The following is a 17,922-nucleotide window of genomic DNA, read 5'->3' on the forward strand; positions in this document are numbered from 1 at the left end:
AGGACAGAGTGAACTGAGAGAATTTTTCCAAGTCAAGTGGGGATTCAGAGGAAAAGGTTTCATGAAGTTTTGGCTTACTAGAATGAACAGCAGCCTTATTAAACAGAAGAAATTAGAAGCTATTGAAAAGAAAAATTCATTAGTCTGTTAGATTTTTATAAAGCAATATCCAATCTTTACACAATACTTGTAAAAATGTTAGAAAGACTTAACCTTTAGATAACTAAACTTCCTACCATTCCTCTGCTGATGATAAGCTGTGTTATTCCCATTTTGTGGTTGGGGCAAGTAGGGTGACAATTGCTAAGATAGTAGGTTTGATCAAGTGCAGTGCACTTCTCTCTTCTGTTTGCTTTGTGAAGGTCTGTGCATTCCCATGAGACAAGAACAATATTCTGCTAAATCTGTTGCGGAGCTAGGAGTTAAGAGGTCTCTTGAGCATCCATCGTGTCTTATGATGATAAAAGTAACTACAATAATGGCAAGACGTCACCTTGCTTGATAGCTGAACATCTCGGTAAGCTTGATGGTAGCAAACTGAGGTGGGGCAGAAGCTTTATTTAGACTTAGGGTTTTAAGAAAATAAATCTAAAATTCTCCAAGTGTAGAGGAAGCCTTATAGTATCTCTCTGCTAAAACCCTTTCTAAATAAAAAAAGTCACGTTAAATTGATGCTATTTAAGATTGCATTACGCTGTTGTACAGTCAGCCAGCTAAATTAGGAGAGGTAGGCAATACTTAGTCATAAAGTGGTGTTTTGCCCATGATGTTATCAGTAAGAAAATTCATAGTATTGCAAAGATGCAAATGATGGCTTAATTATACGCTCCTACTAGCATAAGATGCTTTTAGATCTTTCCCTCAGACTCATGTACTGTGCTAATTAACAGTAATCCAACTGGAGGATCCCAGAGCAATGCTTCTGCATATTTTTTTCAGCTTATGCTGGAGCTCTTATGTTCTTTTCTTAAATAATTAATAATCATTACTGCCTGCTGTGCTGTGGGTATGCGCTAGTGATCTCAGATCCCAGCATATTTGCACCATTCCTGTTCCTGTCAGCAGCTTGGTTTTGCTCTTTGCATAGGCTTTCATGTTGAGACCTTCATTAACTGGCAGTGGGGTATGGATTTCAGTGGCACTGGGCTTTGATGTCATTAAGTAGCAAGCTGTTAAAGGAAGTGCCACCTATTTCATTACTGTGACTATTTTTATGCAATTAAGTTAAATACCAAGTAGAAAACAGACGCACTTTACTAAATAAGACTTAGTACACAAACCATTTTTATCTTTGAGAATTTTATACTTACCTTGTTGCCCCCCCCAAGGCGTAGCATAGGTAAGCAGCGTTACTGTTAAGCCTAGTGGGAAGCCAAAATGCAGATCAGTGGAGCAGGGGTGATGAACCTTTGATGGCTTCTGTCTCCTTTTTTTTTTAATTATTATTTTTAATAATTAATTTCTGAGTTCACTGTGGGTTTACTCTGCTTCCATCTGTCTCGGGGAAGGATTACTTTATCTTTGAGTGCTCGAATGACCAAAGGGCTGTTCGTTCTAGTTGGAGGTTCTCACAAGAACTGGATGATCTTAAAGGTCTTTTCCAACCTAAACGATTCTATAAGATGGCATTTTCTCTGTTTGCTGAATTCAGCTTGAATTACGCGGTACTGAATTTTGCAGTGTCTTTAACTTTCTTAGCACAGTAGTACTGAAAAGCGCTCAAGTGACCTGTTTTAACGTGACTGTGCTTTATCTAATTTGGCACTCCGGAGAAGCCCCGCTGCTCGGCCTTGCCCGCTGGACCCGACAGCCCGAGGGGCGGCAGGAGCTCGCCGCGACGCTCGGCACCGCGCAGCGCGCAGCCTGATGCGCAGGATGCTTAAGGTAAGCGGATGGCTAGCAGCAGGAACTGGACTTCGTGCCAGTCTGCCGCCAGCCTCTCGTGTGTCGCCTATCCCGACCGGGAGGCCCTGCGGCCGAGGCACGAGTGCCGGCGGCTTGCTGCCCTCCCCGGGAGCTGTGCGAGCGGCGGGCACGGCTCCGGCCCGGGGCTCCCGGCCCTGGGCTCCCAGCCGGGCTCCGGCCCTGGGCTCGGCTCCGGCCCGGGGCTCCGGCCCTGGGTTCGGCTCCGGCCCTGGGCTCCCGGCACGGCTCCGGCCCCGGGCTCGGCTCCGGCCCGGGGCTCCCGCCTGGGCACGGCCCTGCCGGCTGCCGCTCCCGCTGCCCCCGCCCGCTCCCGCCGGCCCCGCCCCTTCCTCCCGGCCGGCGCTCGGCTCCTGCCTGCGGCGCCGCCGCTGCCCTGGGCGCCGGGACGCGGCGGGTCCCTCCCCCGGCGCCGCCCAGGCGCCGCCCTCCCGCCCGCCCCGGGCCGCCGCGGTGAGTCACGACGGAGGAGGCGGCCCCTGCGCTGCGCTGCGCTCCGCTCCGCTCGGCTCCGCTCGCCTCGCCCGCCCGCGCCGAGCGCGCCCGGCTGCCGCGGCCCGCGCCGCAGGACCCCGCACGCAGGTGAGCGCGGCCGCGCCCTTTGTGCGCGGCGCCCGGCCCGGAACAAAGGCGCTCGCCAGGGCCGGGGCGCCGGGCCTCCGCGCCGCCCCTCCGCCGCCCCGCCGGGGCCGGCCGCCGCGCCCCCTCCCCGGCCCCGCGCGGAGCCCAGCCCGCGGCCCGGCCGTCGTGGTCGCCGGCAGGGCGGTCGTGGTCGCCGGCAGGCCGTGGCCCCGCGGCGCAGGTACGGGAGGTGCCTTTTCTTAATGCTCTGCCATCATCCCTTACGTCATGTGGCACCCTTCCTCGGCGGCGGTGTCCCACCCCGGCCACGGCCGCATTTTTGCGGCAGGTGAAGCCATCCCCGGCAGAGCTGCTCAGGGAGGGCAGGTGCCAGGCGCAGGCAGCAGAGCCCGGTGTCCCGGTGGCCCGGTGTCCCGGTGTCCCGGTGGCCCGGTGGCCCGGTGGCCCGGTGTCCCGGTGTCCCGGTGTCCCGGCTCGGGGCACCCCGCTCTCCTACCAAAGGCGAGCGATGCTGCGCGGCGTCCTGGCCCGCGGCGCGCCACGCCGGTAACTCGCGTGGGAAGAATGCTTCCCGGCCGCTGTCACAGAGGGCTTCGCCTGGAGGTAACTTCTGCCTTGGCTAAAAATCGCGTTTCCCGAGCATCTGAAGCAGCGCTCCGGAACTTTCGGTTTAGTGTAAAGATGGACAGTATTTGTTGGCCCACAGTAGTTCCGTATCCCTTGGGAAGGTACGTGAAAGGGGAACGGCATCGTTTTCTGAATCGGAATACATTAGTACTCTGGAAAGCAGATGAAAGATCACTAGTTTCTGCTTAACGTCCAGAGGTGCTTCATCAGGGTAAATTTGCCTTTCGGACTTGCTTTCTCCTCAAGAAGAGAATATTTTGCTCTGTTGTGTATCATCTTTTATTTGACCGTTTCTCATCTTGGCGCATTGAACAAAATAAGCTTTGATGCTCTGTGAGATGAGAGCAAGACATTCTGCAGATGCGGTTTTAAAAAAAAAAAAAAAAAAAAACAAACCACCAAACTCCAAAAAACAACAGACATTGGAGGCAAGTTAGGTATGCTTGTTCAGTTTTCTGATCCGAGTTGGCTCCAGTATGGTGATAGGCATGTCTGTTGAGTATTTTAAGAACATAGTTTTTAAATACATTTACAAAATCAAAATTTTATATTTAGTTTTTGTTGGCCGCTGAACTTGCAAGCTGTCAGCTTCTTTGGCCCTTGGTATTTTTGGAGCTCGTGTGATGTGAAATAGCCTGCTGAAGGAGACACATGTAGATGGTGAAAAGTGAGGCTCGACTACGTACTTCAGGGGGGTTATTTTGAAAGTACAGGTATTCAAGGTGAGGGGGCATACAGAAAGCTACATATTACTACTTTTTTAAATGCAGGCTTATTTTCTTATCAGTCTAAAAGCTGCTGTTTGCCTTGACAAACAGATTCAGCTGGAAAATGGTGGCAGGTGTGCTTCAGATACATTGGGGTTGCTTCACTTTGCCATTAGCTGAAAAAGCATCATCTCTTTTATTGTGTCTCTGGCATCTTGGTAGACATTGGCAGCTGCTTCAGTATAATTTAGAGTTGTTGGTAAACGGATTTGCATGCTCTCTTAATTGATGTGGTGCATCGTAATAGCGTAAATCTACAAGGAAGCATGTAAGATTGAACAAATGCAAGAGCGAAGGCCTTTTTGAACAAGTAAACTGATAATTGGTTGGCTGAAGTTTTATGGCTTTCCCAAAATTGCTTTTAAGCAGTAGTTCTCTTTTAGTTCGTTTTAAGCATTGCAACAGAAATTATGTAAAGTTATATAGGACATAAAAGTGCTTTCAGTTCTTTTTGACATCCACGTGGGAAGATACTGAAATCTTCACCAGGAAAATCGTCCCATAGCCTGATTAGGAGTCATTGTAATAAATACGTATCAGCTTTGCCGCAGTTGTCATTTGCCCGAATCATAGAATATCTCAAGTTGGAAGGGACCCATAAGGATCATGGAGTCCACTCCCTGCTCCTCGCAGGACTACCTAAAACTACCTCCTCCGGACACACTCTAATACTTGATGTTCTTAATGTCGTTCAGCAGTAACGTTATCAATTGGAATATAGCACCGCATGAAATGCAAGCAAATGGAAAGGAAATGGCAGGCTAAAGGACAAATATATGATTTAAGGCATCTGCAACAATGGTAGAAGTCTGTCCGTAGCTCCTGTGTTTCATAGTACTCCTGCATATCGAACGAATAGTGCAAGAACAGAAGAGAGAGACAGCATGGCCGTGTAACCCTTTGGGGAGGATGCTTAAAGGAAAGAAGGTCTAGAAAGGGGAAGCAGCTGGTAGTTCAGTTTTGTTAACAGATTTAATATCAACATACTTGAATTTCCACGTTCCTTCCCTTTGCCTGTTTGTAGCTGTGTGTAGGAGCTCTGAGGATTGCACAAGCAGTGCAGGTGTGTGGGCAAAGAGGGCTGTATCCTCACGAGAGGAACTGAAGCTTCTGTCTGCGGGCTTAACAAGAACTGGTTAATACTCATGCAGTTCACTAGATACATAACATAATAATGTTAAGTCTTAGGGCTGCACGGAAAGCAAGTTCTGAATCCCAATTTTATGGGAAGTCTGTAGTTGTATAAATTTCTGCTCTCTTCCATCCTCTGCCATTTCCCTCCTTCCCTTAGCCAGGGTTTTAGGGTACTTAACTTTGCAAGAGGAGAGAGAGGTTTCCAAAACAATTTGTGTCATTTTCTAAAGAAAACCAGAAGTGAACTCAAACAAAACCTAATTTTTGTAATTGCAAACATTGACTGTGATACACATCTATTTATAACATTTAAAAGTCATCCTGCAGTTGCATACAGGCAAATAAAGCTAACATCTGAATGTGCCTGATACAGTGAAACTGATGTTAAAGGTTGATGCTTTGCCTAGTAAAAAAACTTGTGTGAAATTGAGCTATTTATATTAGTTTAACGTGAGTTTTTTCCTCTCCAGAATGTTTGTCATCTGTAACCAACATAAACATTTATGAGTTTTAGTAAGTATTTCAGTTTGTAAGTTTGTTGTTGACTGCAAAGCATCCCTCCTGAGCATCTGACCTAGTTTTAAGTGTCAAAAATGCACCCAAGTGCTGTGCATACGGAGAGGCAACAGGCTTTTGGAGGCTGCCATTGAATATGCTTGCAGAAACTTCCAGTAGAGTTTTTTTCCAAAAAAGAAGGATTGGGTATCTTCAGAAGTATTTCTATACATGCGGATGCAAAACTATATTTCTTTTTATTGCAAGCTGTCATCAGATTGGATTTCCTGCTGAAGTGCAACAAGGACGGTAGCAGCTGTTACAGCTATACCACACCATTGTGTACATAATGCAGAAGCGATTGAACCTTATGTTAATGTTTTTAATTAGAAAAACTGTAATCCTAATAAATATGCCAAATGTTTATATTCTGGGAGTTGGCCTGTTATAGCTACAAGGTGGTTATAATTTGATTTTCAGATAGTGAGAGCAAATTACCTTTTCTGCTATGTTTCCAAATATATTAATAGTCATGACGGTAAAGCTGGTCAATCATGTTCTTTATTTAAACTATCAACGTGGTATTTCTGGAACGGTATGGTGGGATATTCAGCCAAAAATAAACCTTGATTTGCAATACGAAAGATGTTAAAAAATCATAGTGTTTAATATTTTTAGTTTAGTTTAGTTTTAGTTGAGCCCTCTTTAGAAAAGCACTTAGTCCTGTATGTTTTTCCAATAGATTAACTGAAATCTGTCATGTCTTGTAAGATTCTCTCTGCAAGTATACGTATATAAGTTTGGGGGGTTTTTTTTGTCTTCTGTTTTAAACCATATAACCAGAAACCATACATAAGTCATATTCATAATGCCTTTTAAAAAATTTCTTTTAAAATAACTCTGCATCACAGATATTAGAGATTTTTTTTTTTTAATTCAGTTTGAGAGTTCTGATTTGCTGGAACAGTAATAGTATCCGTTAATTTAATTCCAGTAAAGCTATGGCATGTATACGAGTATGTGAACAGTCCCAGAAGATGCTTATGTTTTGATGCTGATGTACACCAAAGATGTAAGTTATTGGAATGAAAACATTTTGTCACCTACTCCATGTCTTAAGAAATGTTGGTAGTCTAATGGTCTTGCTTTCAAGTACATGGGAGAAATAATATGTAAATAGGTTTTAAATGTACTAAAAACTTTTTACCGACAAACTTAATTTCATTTAGAAAAAAAACCAAAACACTTTGTTTACTGTTGTTGATGCTGTTGTATCTCTGAGAATGGATGAGACTGACAGTTCTTTTTCCTTTTAAAGAGCCGTGGCCTGTCCGTGAACTTCGATTGGCATAAGAAAGCAGATAGACCGGAATGAGCAAAGCTACAGAGTGTTGATAGGTGAGAAGAAACCAAAGATCGGAAAAATAACTGAAAAACATTAGTCGGTAATTGAAGAAGGAGAACACTCTTCTGACTCTGGGATTTATTTTCAGACTCAGTGTGGGGAAGTATTATGTAACAAATACTCAAAAAAAGAGGAAAATGTATTTCTTGCTTCTGCTCACCACTGGTGATTTGACAGAATCTTATAGTGCTTATGTATGGTTTAAATGTCAGTTTGAATTTAGGAAGTTCAATCATACTTATTACTTTTCAATAAGTATTTTCAGGGTTTTACAGAATGTCAAATCTGCCAAGCCTATTTTTCTCTTTAAAAAAAAAAATGTAGAAATGGAGCCAGTAGATTTGTACAACCATTACACTTGTCTCAGGGTGTTCTGTTTTATTTCCTGCAAGTGTGTAGACCAAGAATTTATTTCATTTTTCAGAAAGTCCATTTTCTCTGTTTTGAGGGTAACTAACAAGTATGGGAGCAACTTAAGTGATCAATTCTGATGACTATGACCAAGCTTTGAAACTTTCTGACTCAGTTTATCCTTCTATAAGCTTAGTGTACTGCTTTACAAGAATGTTAAGATGTTTAATTAAAGTGTAATTGTTTTGCCTCTGAACTCATCCAGGTCCTGATTCAATGCACGTTGAAGTCAGTGAGGAGCTTTTAATTAATTTCATTGAGCTTTAAATAAGTATACGTGTACGCACACCCATGTACACTTAAAGGAAATGTGACCTAAATTTTTGCAGAAGGGTTTCTGTAAAGGAGCAGTGTAAATACTGAAACAGTTTAAGGTAAACTCCTGATGGAAGGCTTTTTGTAGAAATGAGAAGGGGATAGCACAACTGCGGTGAGCTCTGGTGCCTGCTGCCATACTAATGTAATTTTAGTAGAGTTTCCTAACTTTGAGTGTGCTGGATCTTACATGGAAAACTGAAAATTTCATTGTGTCCTGGCAGCTTGTTCAGTTGGTCGGGGAGGCAATATCAGACTTCAAGAAAAACACAGTTAACTGAATGTTTATGCAAAAATGATCAGCAATAGCACACTTAAAATATAATTAACTTTAAGAGTTGATGCCAAATTGAGAAAAATAGGAGCATTCACATCTGCTTAGCTGCTTTTTTTCAGGAATGTGTGTAGATGCCAAATAATACTCATTGGTTTATGTGGAATTCATGAAAGGTTTTGCTTAACTTCAGAGGTCAGAAACATCAGGTTTTTTAAACAGAACTTATCACTGAAAATTTGGTCAGCAGCTACAGGGGACTCAGCAAAATAAACGTTTCACAAGTCACATAAAACTGTTCGCAATGGTTTTCTTAACGTTTCACTGTCATGATTCTTAGTTTGCTGGCTCTTAGAAAATACGATTTAAACCTGAAACAAAATTCTGTATGCATAATAGCATGTGTGAGGAAATACAGTTTTGGCACCTTGTTTTTGATATATCCATTTCATTGTTCTTTTCTGGGTAGCTGCAATTTTTGACATAACTGCTATAAGCTCCTTCCTTTTGTTGAGAAACTAAATATAGCAGAGATGTACTGTAACTGTACTATGGTTTGGGAGGTGCAGCAATCTGTCTGCAACTTTAATAATTCTCTTTTCCCATTCTGCCTTGAATCAGTGGTTGTTGCATGCAGTGGTGCTCATGGAAACTTTCTGAAGCGGTCTGGATTCTTACAGTCGTTTTAACTTGTAGAAGGATCAGCCTTGCTGCGAGCTGTCTTGTTAATGGTCTCTGGGCTAACGCCGTTTGTTACTATTGGTATATATTGGAGTTTGAGTAATCAAAATACGTATTGTTGCATCTGCATGATGCCCCTTTTCTTAGGGGAGTGATTGCCATTTATCCCGTAAATGCACCGAATTTTACGTATATAGGAGATCTTGAAACAATGGGTTTTAAGTATTTAACTTCATTAGTGTTGATCTCTGAATAAATCAAACTTGCCACACAATTCCACATACAGTTTTCCATGCAGCTCAGCTTGGTTGCCTTTAATATATGTGCATTGTCAGTCTTGCCTGTGATTCTTCCAGTTCTTTTTGTACGCTGAAATTAATCGCTCCCAGCACTAATTTGGACTTGATATAACCCTTAAAAAACCCCTGTAGTCAGTAGTTTATTTCTCTCCAGCCCATGTGTTTTCTTTGTACAGTAGTGCTAAAGGGAGATTTCTGCTGTCAAACTAATGACCTCATGCAGGTTTATTTCACAGTTCAGGGCTAATATAATTAAGGTAATGTTCAAAATTGTGGCTAGGGAGGAAGGAAATTGCATCCCTTTTCCTGAGAAATAGGAAGTCTCTTGAAGGCAAGATTTCCTTCCTTGTAATCCTGCTTTACCAAAAAATACGGAAAGCAAGGTGTGTGTGGCAAAATTGGTGTGTAATTAGGAATTTGGTTTAAACTTGTGAATGTTAAAAGTCCTCTCTTAAAATTGACAAGGATTTTTTTCCTTCCTCCTCTCTCCATTAGATATCTTTGCAGCATGGTCTTGTTTGGTGACCTAAAGAAGGTAACAAAAATCCTTTTCTTGTGCTTTTTGGTTTTAGTAAGTCCTTCAGAGAAGAGAGGAACTATCATACTTTTGCACATATGATTAAAACAGCTATTTAGACCGGTTTATAAAACACGATTGAGGAAAGTTCTCAAGGAGTACTATTTTATGGAGATCCTAGGAGCAGGGGTCTCTTGCTCATATTATCCAATAATACTAATGATGCTAACAGATCACTGAGGAGGCAAAGGTTTTGTGTTGTGGTTAGTGCAAAAAAGATGATCAAGGAGTGTGTTCATATTAGACAAATAGCCATTAATTCGTAGTTCAACTTTCAGCAAGAGCTGTTAATAAAATACCTCTTTAAATGGTTTAAAAATTAAACCATACATTGATTCAAAACTGAAGCCACTTCTTTGCTTTTTTGGTTAGGCAGAGCATCCATGGGGAAAGCAGCACAGAAGACCTTTCCCCACCCCTAAAGAGGCAAGATAAGTAGGTGTCATAAGGGGTGTATTTACCACATGTTACAGCAAACTTTGATGTATGAGGCCAGAACAATATTCCATGTTGTCGTCCAATCGTTAGGCAATTTTGGTAGTCAGGAACTATTAATCTAAGAGTCTCCAGTCCTAACACTGTACTTTGATACAGTATTGCAAAATATTAAAATGCTAAGTAGTCACCAACCTAATAACAGCTAACATTTTAATTGTTTTAAAAAAAATCTGGTTAGCCATAATCTCTCTGCTATAAAAGATCCATAGGCATTTTCAGTGTAAAATGTATATGATCTGGCATTAATGATGTTCAGATCTCAGTATAAATTACAGGGCAGCATAGGTCACGGTTTAAATTGAAAGCTATCTCTAATATGCTAGGCATCTGTAGAAGGATACCATGTTGATGAGTACCAAAGAAATGCCTGTAAATATAATGGTGCTTCAGTGAGTGCAAGAGTGGAGAGAAATCCTTTCAGTAGGCATTTCTCGCAATGTCTGCCATTTCTGGTTGAATCTAACAATGCAGTGTGCTTAAACTGCTGAGAAGTTGGTCACTAGACCGCAGGCAGTTCGACTCCAAATACGCTACTTCTGTTTTTCGGGGGCTTTTACTGCATGCTTGTAAATTGAAATTAAATGTTATTGTTACTTTAGCTGCTTGCAGATACTTACTGGAGTTTAGCCTATTCTGATTTTAGACTGTTCTGTAATGGTTTATGTTTGGTTAATAGTGTCGCGTGCCTTTTTGTTACAAGTGGACTGAAACATCAAATTTTTGCACTAGACGTAGTTTAATTTCGAAGCAGTTTAATTTCAAAAATCTGATACAAATACAGTATTAATTAAATTATTTGGTTGGAAACATACTAAATACTGAAGTGCTTCTCCATTAGCACTGCTGGTAATTCTGAGTGTGTGCTTGTTCACGCATATTTCTGTTTCCTGTTCCATTTCAAGCCACTTGAGAATTACTGAAGGAGGCAGAAAAAATCATCCTGCACCTTGGGCAAATACCCATACTTGCATCAATTTTGACATTGTACTCCGTTGTGTAGGCGTGGTAGGCTTATTTTAGGTTCATTATGAAGACTGAACAAATTTCTCGCTTCTACAGTCAACTGATTCTTTGTCAGTGTTTGTTTCACGAGCGTAGGGTGTTTATGTGCCATGTATTAAGTTATTTTTTTTAGCCTGTTGAGTTTAGTTTCTGTAATATAAATGGCAGTCTTCAGTAAAACCCAGTCTTAATGCTAATGATCTATGTCTTCAGAGGATTGTGAATCCAGCATTACTACTTCTTGCAGAGCTTCTTTGAAAATACGACTTTGGTCATAAAGCTGATTGACATTACAGGAAAATGAAGTGACCACAATTAATGGTCTCGATCTTCCTTGGGCATGTTTGTGTATTGGCCTTGGTTCAGTTTCTGCAATGATCATAAAATGGGCGTGCTGTAGGAGGCTCTGTCATTGGTGCCAGTAATTAATAGTCCAAAGAATGATACCTCACAGGTCGAGGTGTTCTCTGGGTACGTATTTGTACAATGCGTGTAGCATGCCTACCATATAAAATGGGATAGATATAGTGAAAATAATTTGTTGATTCTTGTAAGCTGTTTAGAAAAGTTTTACCTATTATTAGTGCTCCATTTTTTCACTGGTTTATGATTCAAGTTAAAAATCAAACTATGAAAATAAAGCTAATTTCTTGAGATACTTCTTCTTTTTCTTAAGTTTGTTATGTCTGTGTGCTGGAAACTTCATTTTCTGTTTCTGAAAAGATGGAATATTTATGAAGAGATCCATAGAAAGTATTGCTGTACAGTTTTGTTTTGATGATGGATGCGTAACATTTTTTTAACAGCAGTAATTCTTTTGCGTGGGATACCTGGTAGTTAAAATCATTGACTGTCTATCATTAGTAGTGCCCAATTTCCTGTCTAGAAGATTTGTAGCTTTGTTACAAATAGGGGAAGAGGTGCATGAGCCTCTGAAAGATGCTAACGATTAGGACCAGAGCAGCACTCATCAATCCAGCTGTTGAAGATCTTGGGTAAAGTATTGTAACATTCTTTTAGAATTATTTCTTTGACTGGGGTAGGATTTGTGTATAAACTGTGGTAGCTAACTATTGTCACTTCTTAAAGAATTTTTGACAAATCCATCTTTGAAGTGTGAATACCTTTGTGAAATGAAAGTCTCTTTTTAAGGTTTTGTTGCTGTTACTACATTTAATTTCAGAGGCTTCAAGTTGACTGACGTGAACTACCTAAAAACCTGTGCTGCCTCTTTTAACTGTGTGAGACATGATAGATGTCTTCTGTTTGAGAGATTGCTGCTGTGGTACTGGGGGGGGGGGAAAAGTCTGATTTGTGTGTGTGCCGGAAGGTGAGGAGGCAAGCATTAATTTCATAAAAAAGGTGATTATGATGGTAGGATTTTTTTCTTTTTTTTTTTTTTTTTTTTACAGTTAACTTGAGCATTGATGTAAGAACTGTTTTAGCATATTGGGAAACTTTTTTGAATGCACTTCATCACTACTTTTGAAGTCCTTTTTGAAGCTCTGAAAGGTGATCCAACACGGGGGGGGAGAAAAACCCTGCTTGTTTTTATAGATTTTTCATGTCGAAATGGCAGTGATCTGGCCTGTTTCCTGTCCCTTTTCAAGGGGGAAGACTGTACTGTTTTGTTAAAAATTTAAATCTAACATTTAAGAGATGCAAACCTACCACTGGAGTTCCAGCTGTAAATTGACCAAAATCTGACACTGGGGTTCAGATTCTAAAGTCAGCTAAAAGGTAGTACTGAACATAGAAACGAAGACCAAAAAAAAAAAAAAAAACCCGTATTAAATATTTCAACTCTTACTGTTCACCTATAAATAGGTAGCTGTTATGAATTCTTCATTGTCATATCTCTCTGGAGATGGGAATTAATCCAGTCTCCAGCTGCCTGTGACTGAAGGTCATGAGTCAGACTGAATTAGAGGAAAAATTGTAGCAGCGTTTTGCAGACTCCGGTTCCTGACTTCAGGTTTCAGGCTCCAGCTTGGAAGGTTTTTAGGGCTCTAGCTGTTCTCTGTAAAACGTCATTTGAAAATTAACAAGGCTTAAAGGTGCAGCATCCCCTTGCACTTACAAGCTTCCCAGTATGACCATGTTTTAACCACTGAAGTACTCAATAGTGTAACTGTGGAGGCTAATAGCTTAACCCTGGATAATGATATCATAGAGTTAAAGGGACCTCTTCATGCTGGCTGTTAACTCAATTTGTGTAGCGCAAAGGAAACCTGCAGCGCTTGGTTTTATTCGCCATAACTCCTTATCTGAGCTTTTATAATCCTCTCCCATTAATTGAGGTTTTTAGCTGCCTTGAACAGAACCAGCCAGATTCAAGAAAAAAAAAAAAATGTGGCTGAACTAATTCCTGTTGGATTTCTTTCGGCTATAACTGGAAATGATACAAGATATTAAAGAGGTAGTCAGCTGTGACTTACATTTTAAAGAGCTTGCCAGATGGCCGCTGTAAGTACCCTAAATTATTAAGACCAAATATGTAAAATATTACATTTACTGACAGCTTACTGCCTTTGTCTTTTTCTTTTCTTAATTTAGGCTGTGCAAATTCCTCAGTTTCACTGTGTTTTTTCCCATACCAGTAAAATGTGCATGTTAGGAATTTCAGCATTACGGAGGTCTACGGTGTTGGGCAAAATAAGTAATTTGAAGGAATAAAAGCTTGTGTTGCTTTCTCATTGCATTAAATAAGGATGTTTTTAAAATTAAATGGGATGCTTAAGTGGTTTGCCTTATGCAAAATTTACAAACATACTATTTTTTAGTGTGTCTTTTTTTCTGTTGGGATGTGGAATTTTTCTTTTTTAAGGATGATGGGAGGGGGGTCAGAGTAATTCAGAAGTTCTTTATTATGAACCCATCTGTGGCACTGTCCAGCAGAGAAGCCCTTCCAGGTTTTGAATTCATAAGTGTATAGGCAGAAGTGAGGGAAATACAGTTATGAATCTGTAATTTTCAGTTGCTGTGTGTTGGAATCCTCCTCTACCGAAAGCATTCAGTCAAAACAGTTCTTGCTGATGAGCTTGAGTTTCCTTAGGAGCTGTTTCCATCTGTTCGTAAACCAGACTAGTTAAACTGAGTTTGAGTACAGAGTTCTCTTGTATGCATTTTTTTTTTTTAAGTGAAAACATGGTAGCTGGTGTTCTAAATCTAGGTAGGAAAAAATAAAGGGGGGGCCCTAACTGCAAAGGCAGTATTTTTTCATTATGTACTGTTGTGTCCAGGGTCAGTAACTGAAGAGAAAGCCAGTATGGTCTTTTAGTTTGGTTTTGGGTAGGATGATATTGTATTTTTATTATAAACTTCTCGGGTCAGGTAACGATGTGGAGAGGTAGAGAAGCATCTCTTAATGCTAGTGGAAAAGTTAAAAGTATTAATCCCCTTCTGCTTTGGTAACATACTTGTAAAGTAGCCCAACTGTTTTTTGGTGTAGACATACCTACATCTTCTGGTTCCAAACCCATGTCCAGTTTACTCTCATGTCTAACTTACTGCCCTGCTAGCAAGTGTAACTTCAATCTGTAGTGTTTTGCATGAAGGTGGTACTTACGCTTTCTTTGCCGAGGGGGCGGGATTGCACGTACTCCACAGCCAAAGAGATGGGTTTGGTAGGCAGGCACACAGGGATCAGCATGGGGATGTCGGGCGTGCTTGACGCTGCCCAGTCCCCGTGTTGGGCCTTGCAAAGCAGAAGGCATTCCTGCGATCCTCACCCAGCCCTTCTGCCGGCAGCATGGGCAATGAAGTGCTCTGGAACAGGACAGCTTTTCCATTTGTTTACTGACCAACCTCCTTCACTGCTGGGGAAAGGAAGGGAATGGTTTTAAACTCAAATTTATTGCTTTGGCAAAGCTGGGCTGGCAGTTTTGGCTGTAATATATAGATCTTTCTCATTTATTATTCTGTCTTGTGAGTCATATTAAAAATAAATGAGAACTTAATTTCATTCTCTGTGCCTGCCAAACGGGAAAATTAGGTGACCCAATTATGTCCATTTGCAGTGTGTTGGATGCAGCAGGACAAGCTTGTAGGATTTAGTCTTCTAATGCAGTTTAGTGAAGAATGTAATAATTCCATTCTGAAACTACAGCTTTTGAAATGCACAGGTTAGTCTTTTTTGTGAGAAAGGAGTTGCATAATGGCACTGGAGAGTAGAACCATGCTGAGCTGCAAAATAGGTAAGGTATTGGCAGCCCAAACTTTCCTGTTGGCTTTGCACACCTGCCTCGCCCTTACCTGGAGAGACCAGTTCCAGACTTGGTAGGACAGTGCATTCCGTATGGCTTCATCAGCCTTCCGCATCTCTTCCTTTAGTGCTGGTACTTCAGGATACAATTGCAGAAGCTCAGCCAAGACCCCAGTATTTCTTCGCTTAGGCCAATAAGTGTCAGTGAATGTGTGACCGGGCTTCTGAATAGCTTTGAATATTCGCTCTTTTGAGTGAACAGGTTTCCAGTCGAGTTCTGTTAATGCTGCGGGGATTCCTTCAGTCCAGCACACGGCGGTTCTTGTTTTTCTATCTCCCTGTCTGGCTTTTTGTGCTGAAAATACAGATTGAAATGTTACCTCTCAGGGAATGTTTCTCATATGCAATATAAGATATCTGGCAAGAATAGGTAAATAAATTAATTCTGTGTTTTAACTATAAACACTAGGATTCATTAGTGCTGTTGATAAAAGTTTGTTTACGATGTACGGGATTTGCAAAATTTGGTTTTATCTTTGCTGATCAGCTAACATTCAACTGCCAGCATCCTGCATCTGGCATGTTGCATCCTGATGCTGGTTCAATTTCCTTATGCTGTTGTAATTCAGTGACGTGTACTTTAAAAACACATTGCTTTTCAGTTAGTGTGCCTTACATTTTAGCTTAAAAACTCATATAGCCTAGCGATGTTTGGGGAAGCAGCATGATCTCTTAAGTGATAGAACTTAAAGCTAAGACTTTGACCTTTTTTTTATCTCCCATACAGACATCTCTGAACTTGTAAACATTACTTCACTGCTTTTAAGTTTTTCTGTATGTTAAAAAATACTTTGTAGCAATCTCTGACCCAAGTGTAAACCATTGTAAGGAAGTAGAATTATTTAGGACAGAAGGATAAGGATGGATTGAAACTGGAGTCTGCCTAGAATAGTTTTCATTTCATTTCCATGGTAAAGGACCTTGCATGGTTTTATCTGTTCTTAAATCCTGGCTGGGAAAGTAAGCCCATTGCGGCAAGAAGAATTTTGATTGTAAATTTGAGAAATGGTTTTATGTTCTTGTGGTCTAGTGACACCTAAGTTGGAAAGTGTTCAGTTATTTTTTTTCCTCGTACTCGTGGGAGTGTGTGGTATGAGGTAAGCTTTGACAGAACCTCATGACCAGGAGAAAATCTGAATCTTGCTTTCCGTGGTAGAAGTGTTGATTGGTAGGACTAGCCCGAGCAGCTGTTTGCAGTACCTGTGTAAGTGTAGAGAGGCTTGCGCGAGGGTAAAGAGAGAGGGACCTCCCCGAGTCCTGCAGCATTAACACACCAGCTGAAGCAGGCACCGCTTGTTTAGGCAGAGACAAAAAATTGGAACTGAGCACAGGCAAAATAAACAGTGTTCTGACCTTGCAGGAATAGAAGGTGCATGTAGGTGAGCAAAGAAGCAGAGTTCAGAGCCGGTGATTGCAACTGAGGCAAAGAATTACCTGACCTGAAAAATGATTCAGGGATGGATCATTGTGTAGCACCCAGGTCTGTTGGGACTCTTAAGACTGAGCAGAACTCGTGCTAGGAGTGATTCAGCTGTTCCTCAGCTGTCTTGCTAAACTCTTTCTCATATTTTGCGCTTCTTCCCTCCCACCCCAAAATACATAGTTGCAAAATATTTTTAGATCTTATTTCTTAGGGTTCGTTAGAGATGAATGTAGAAATGCTGATATGTATTTGAAAACGTTGAAAGTGTGAGCTGCCATTTAGAATAGATAGGAACAAGTTGGTAGGAGAACCTTTGTGTGGCTTTGGACTGGTCACCAGAACTTTTAGTCTTATTTTATTCTTATACTTTTAAGAAAAAGTAATGAAACCTGATTTTTTTTAAAATTTTGTTTTATTTTATTATTATTTTTATTGATGTACTCCAGTCATTTTTGGAGCTGTTAGCAGTAAAGATGCTTGTTATACAGAGGATGTGCCCTATGGTTTAGCAGAGAAGTTCTCAAGTTCTGGTGTGCAAGCTTGATGTTGCACCCGTGTATTTGTTGTGACAGCGGTGAGGTGAGTTCAGCCGGGGGCAGCTGCCTGGATGGGACAAAGACAGCACGTTTTGAGTGCTGCTGCTGACTTGTAGAGGGACCAGACTTTTGCTTGAAAGGGAAACTGTCTATGTTGTAAGCTTTCTGGCTGGTCATGAAAATGGCCTGTCTGCGGAGGCTGTTTCGGTTCTCAGCTGAATTCCTCTGAATTTATAGGGTTAGGAAAACATTTAGTCTTTCTGTTTGCATTTGTGTTTGGTGTTAAATATAACAAATGCGTAGATTACTATTTGCGATTTCAGGGGTGTGTGTGGAATTTTAATGGTAACTATAAATACGCTGTTACTGTCAGTAGGACAGAAGTGCATCTCAGAAGTGGTTACTTCCCATGCTCTAATCCTTTCCTTTAGGAAGGAGTTCACACAGTTGTGTGGTGAGTATTTGTACAGTGGTGGTGGGGGGGTGTGTCTTTGAAGTCCATAGAAATGACAACAGCAATTAGTTACTGCAAATGGTCCTGTTGTCAGTGCTGTAGATAATCTTTCTTGGGACTGCATTGCATATTTAGAGGGCAAGAACAGTGGGAACTAATTAGCGAGGTAGGGCTTAAATAATCCTTTCGGAGCAGGCAATTTCTCTCCTCTGGAGAGGTGACATGATTCTTTTAAGCCATTCATAAAGCTCAGTG

Source organism: Pelecanus crispus, chromosome 15 (assembly GCF_030463565.1).
Source record: "Pelecanus crispus isolate bPelCri1 chromosome 15, bPelCri1.pri, whole genome shotgun sequence".
Classification (NCBI taxonomy): Eukaryota; Metazoa; Chordata; class Aves; order Pelecaniformes; family Pelecanidae; genus Pelecanus; species Pelecanus crispus.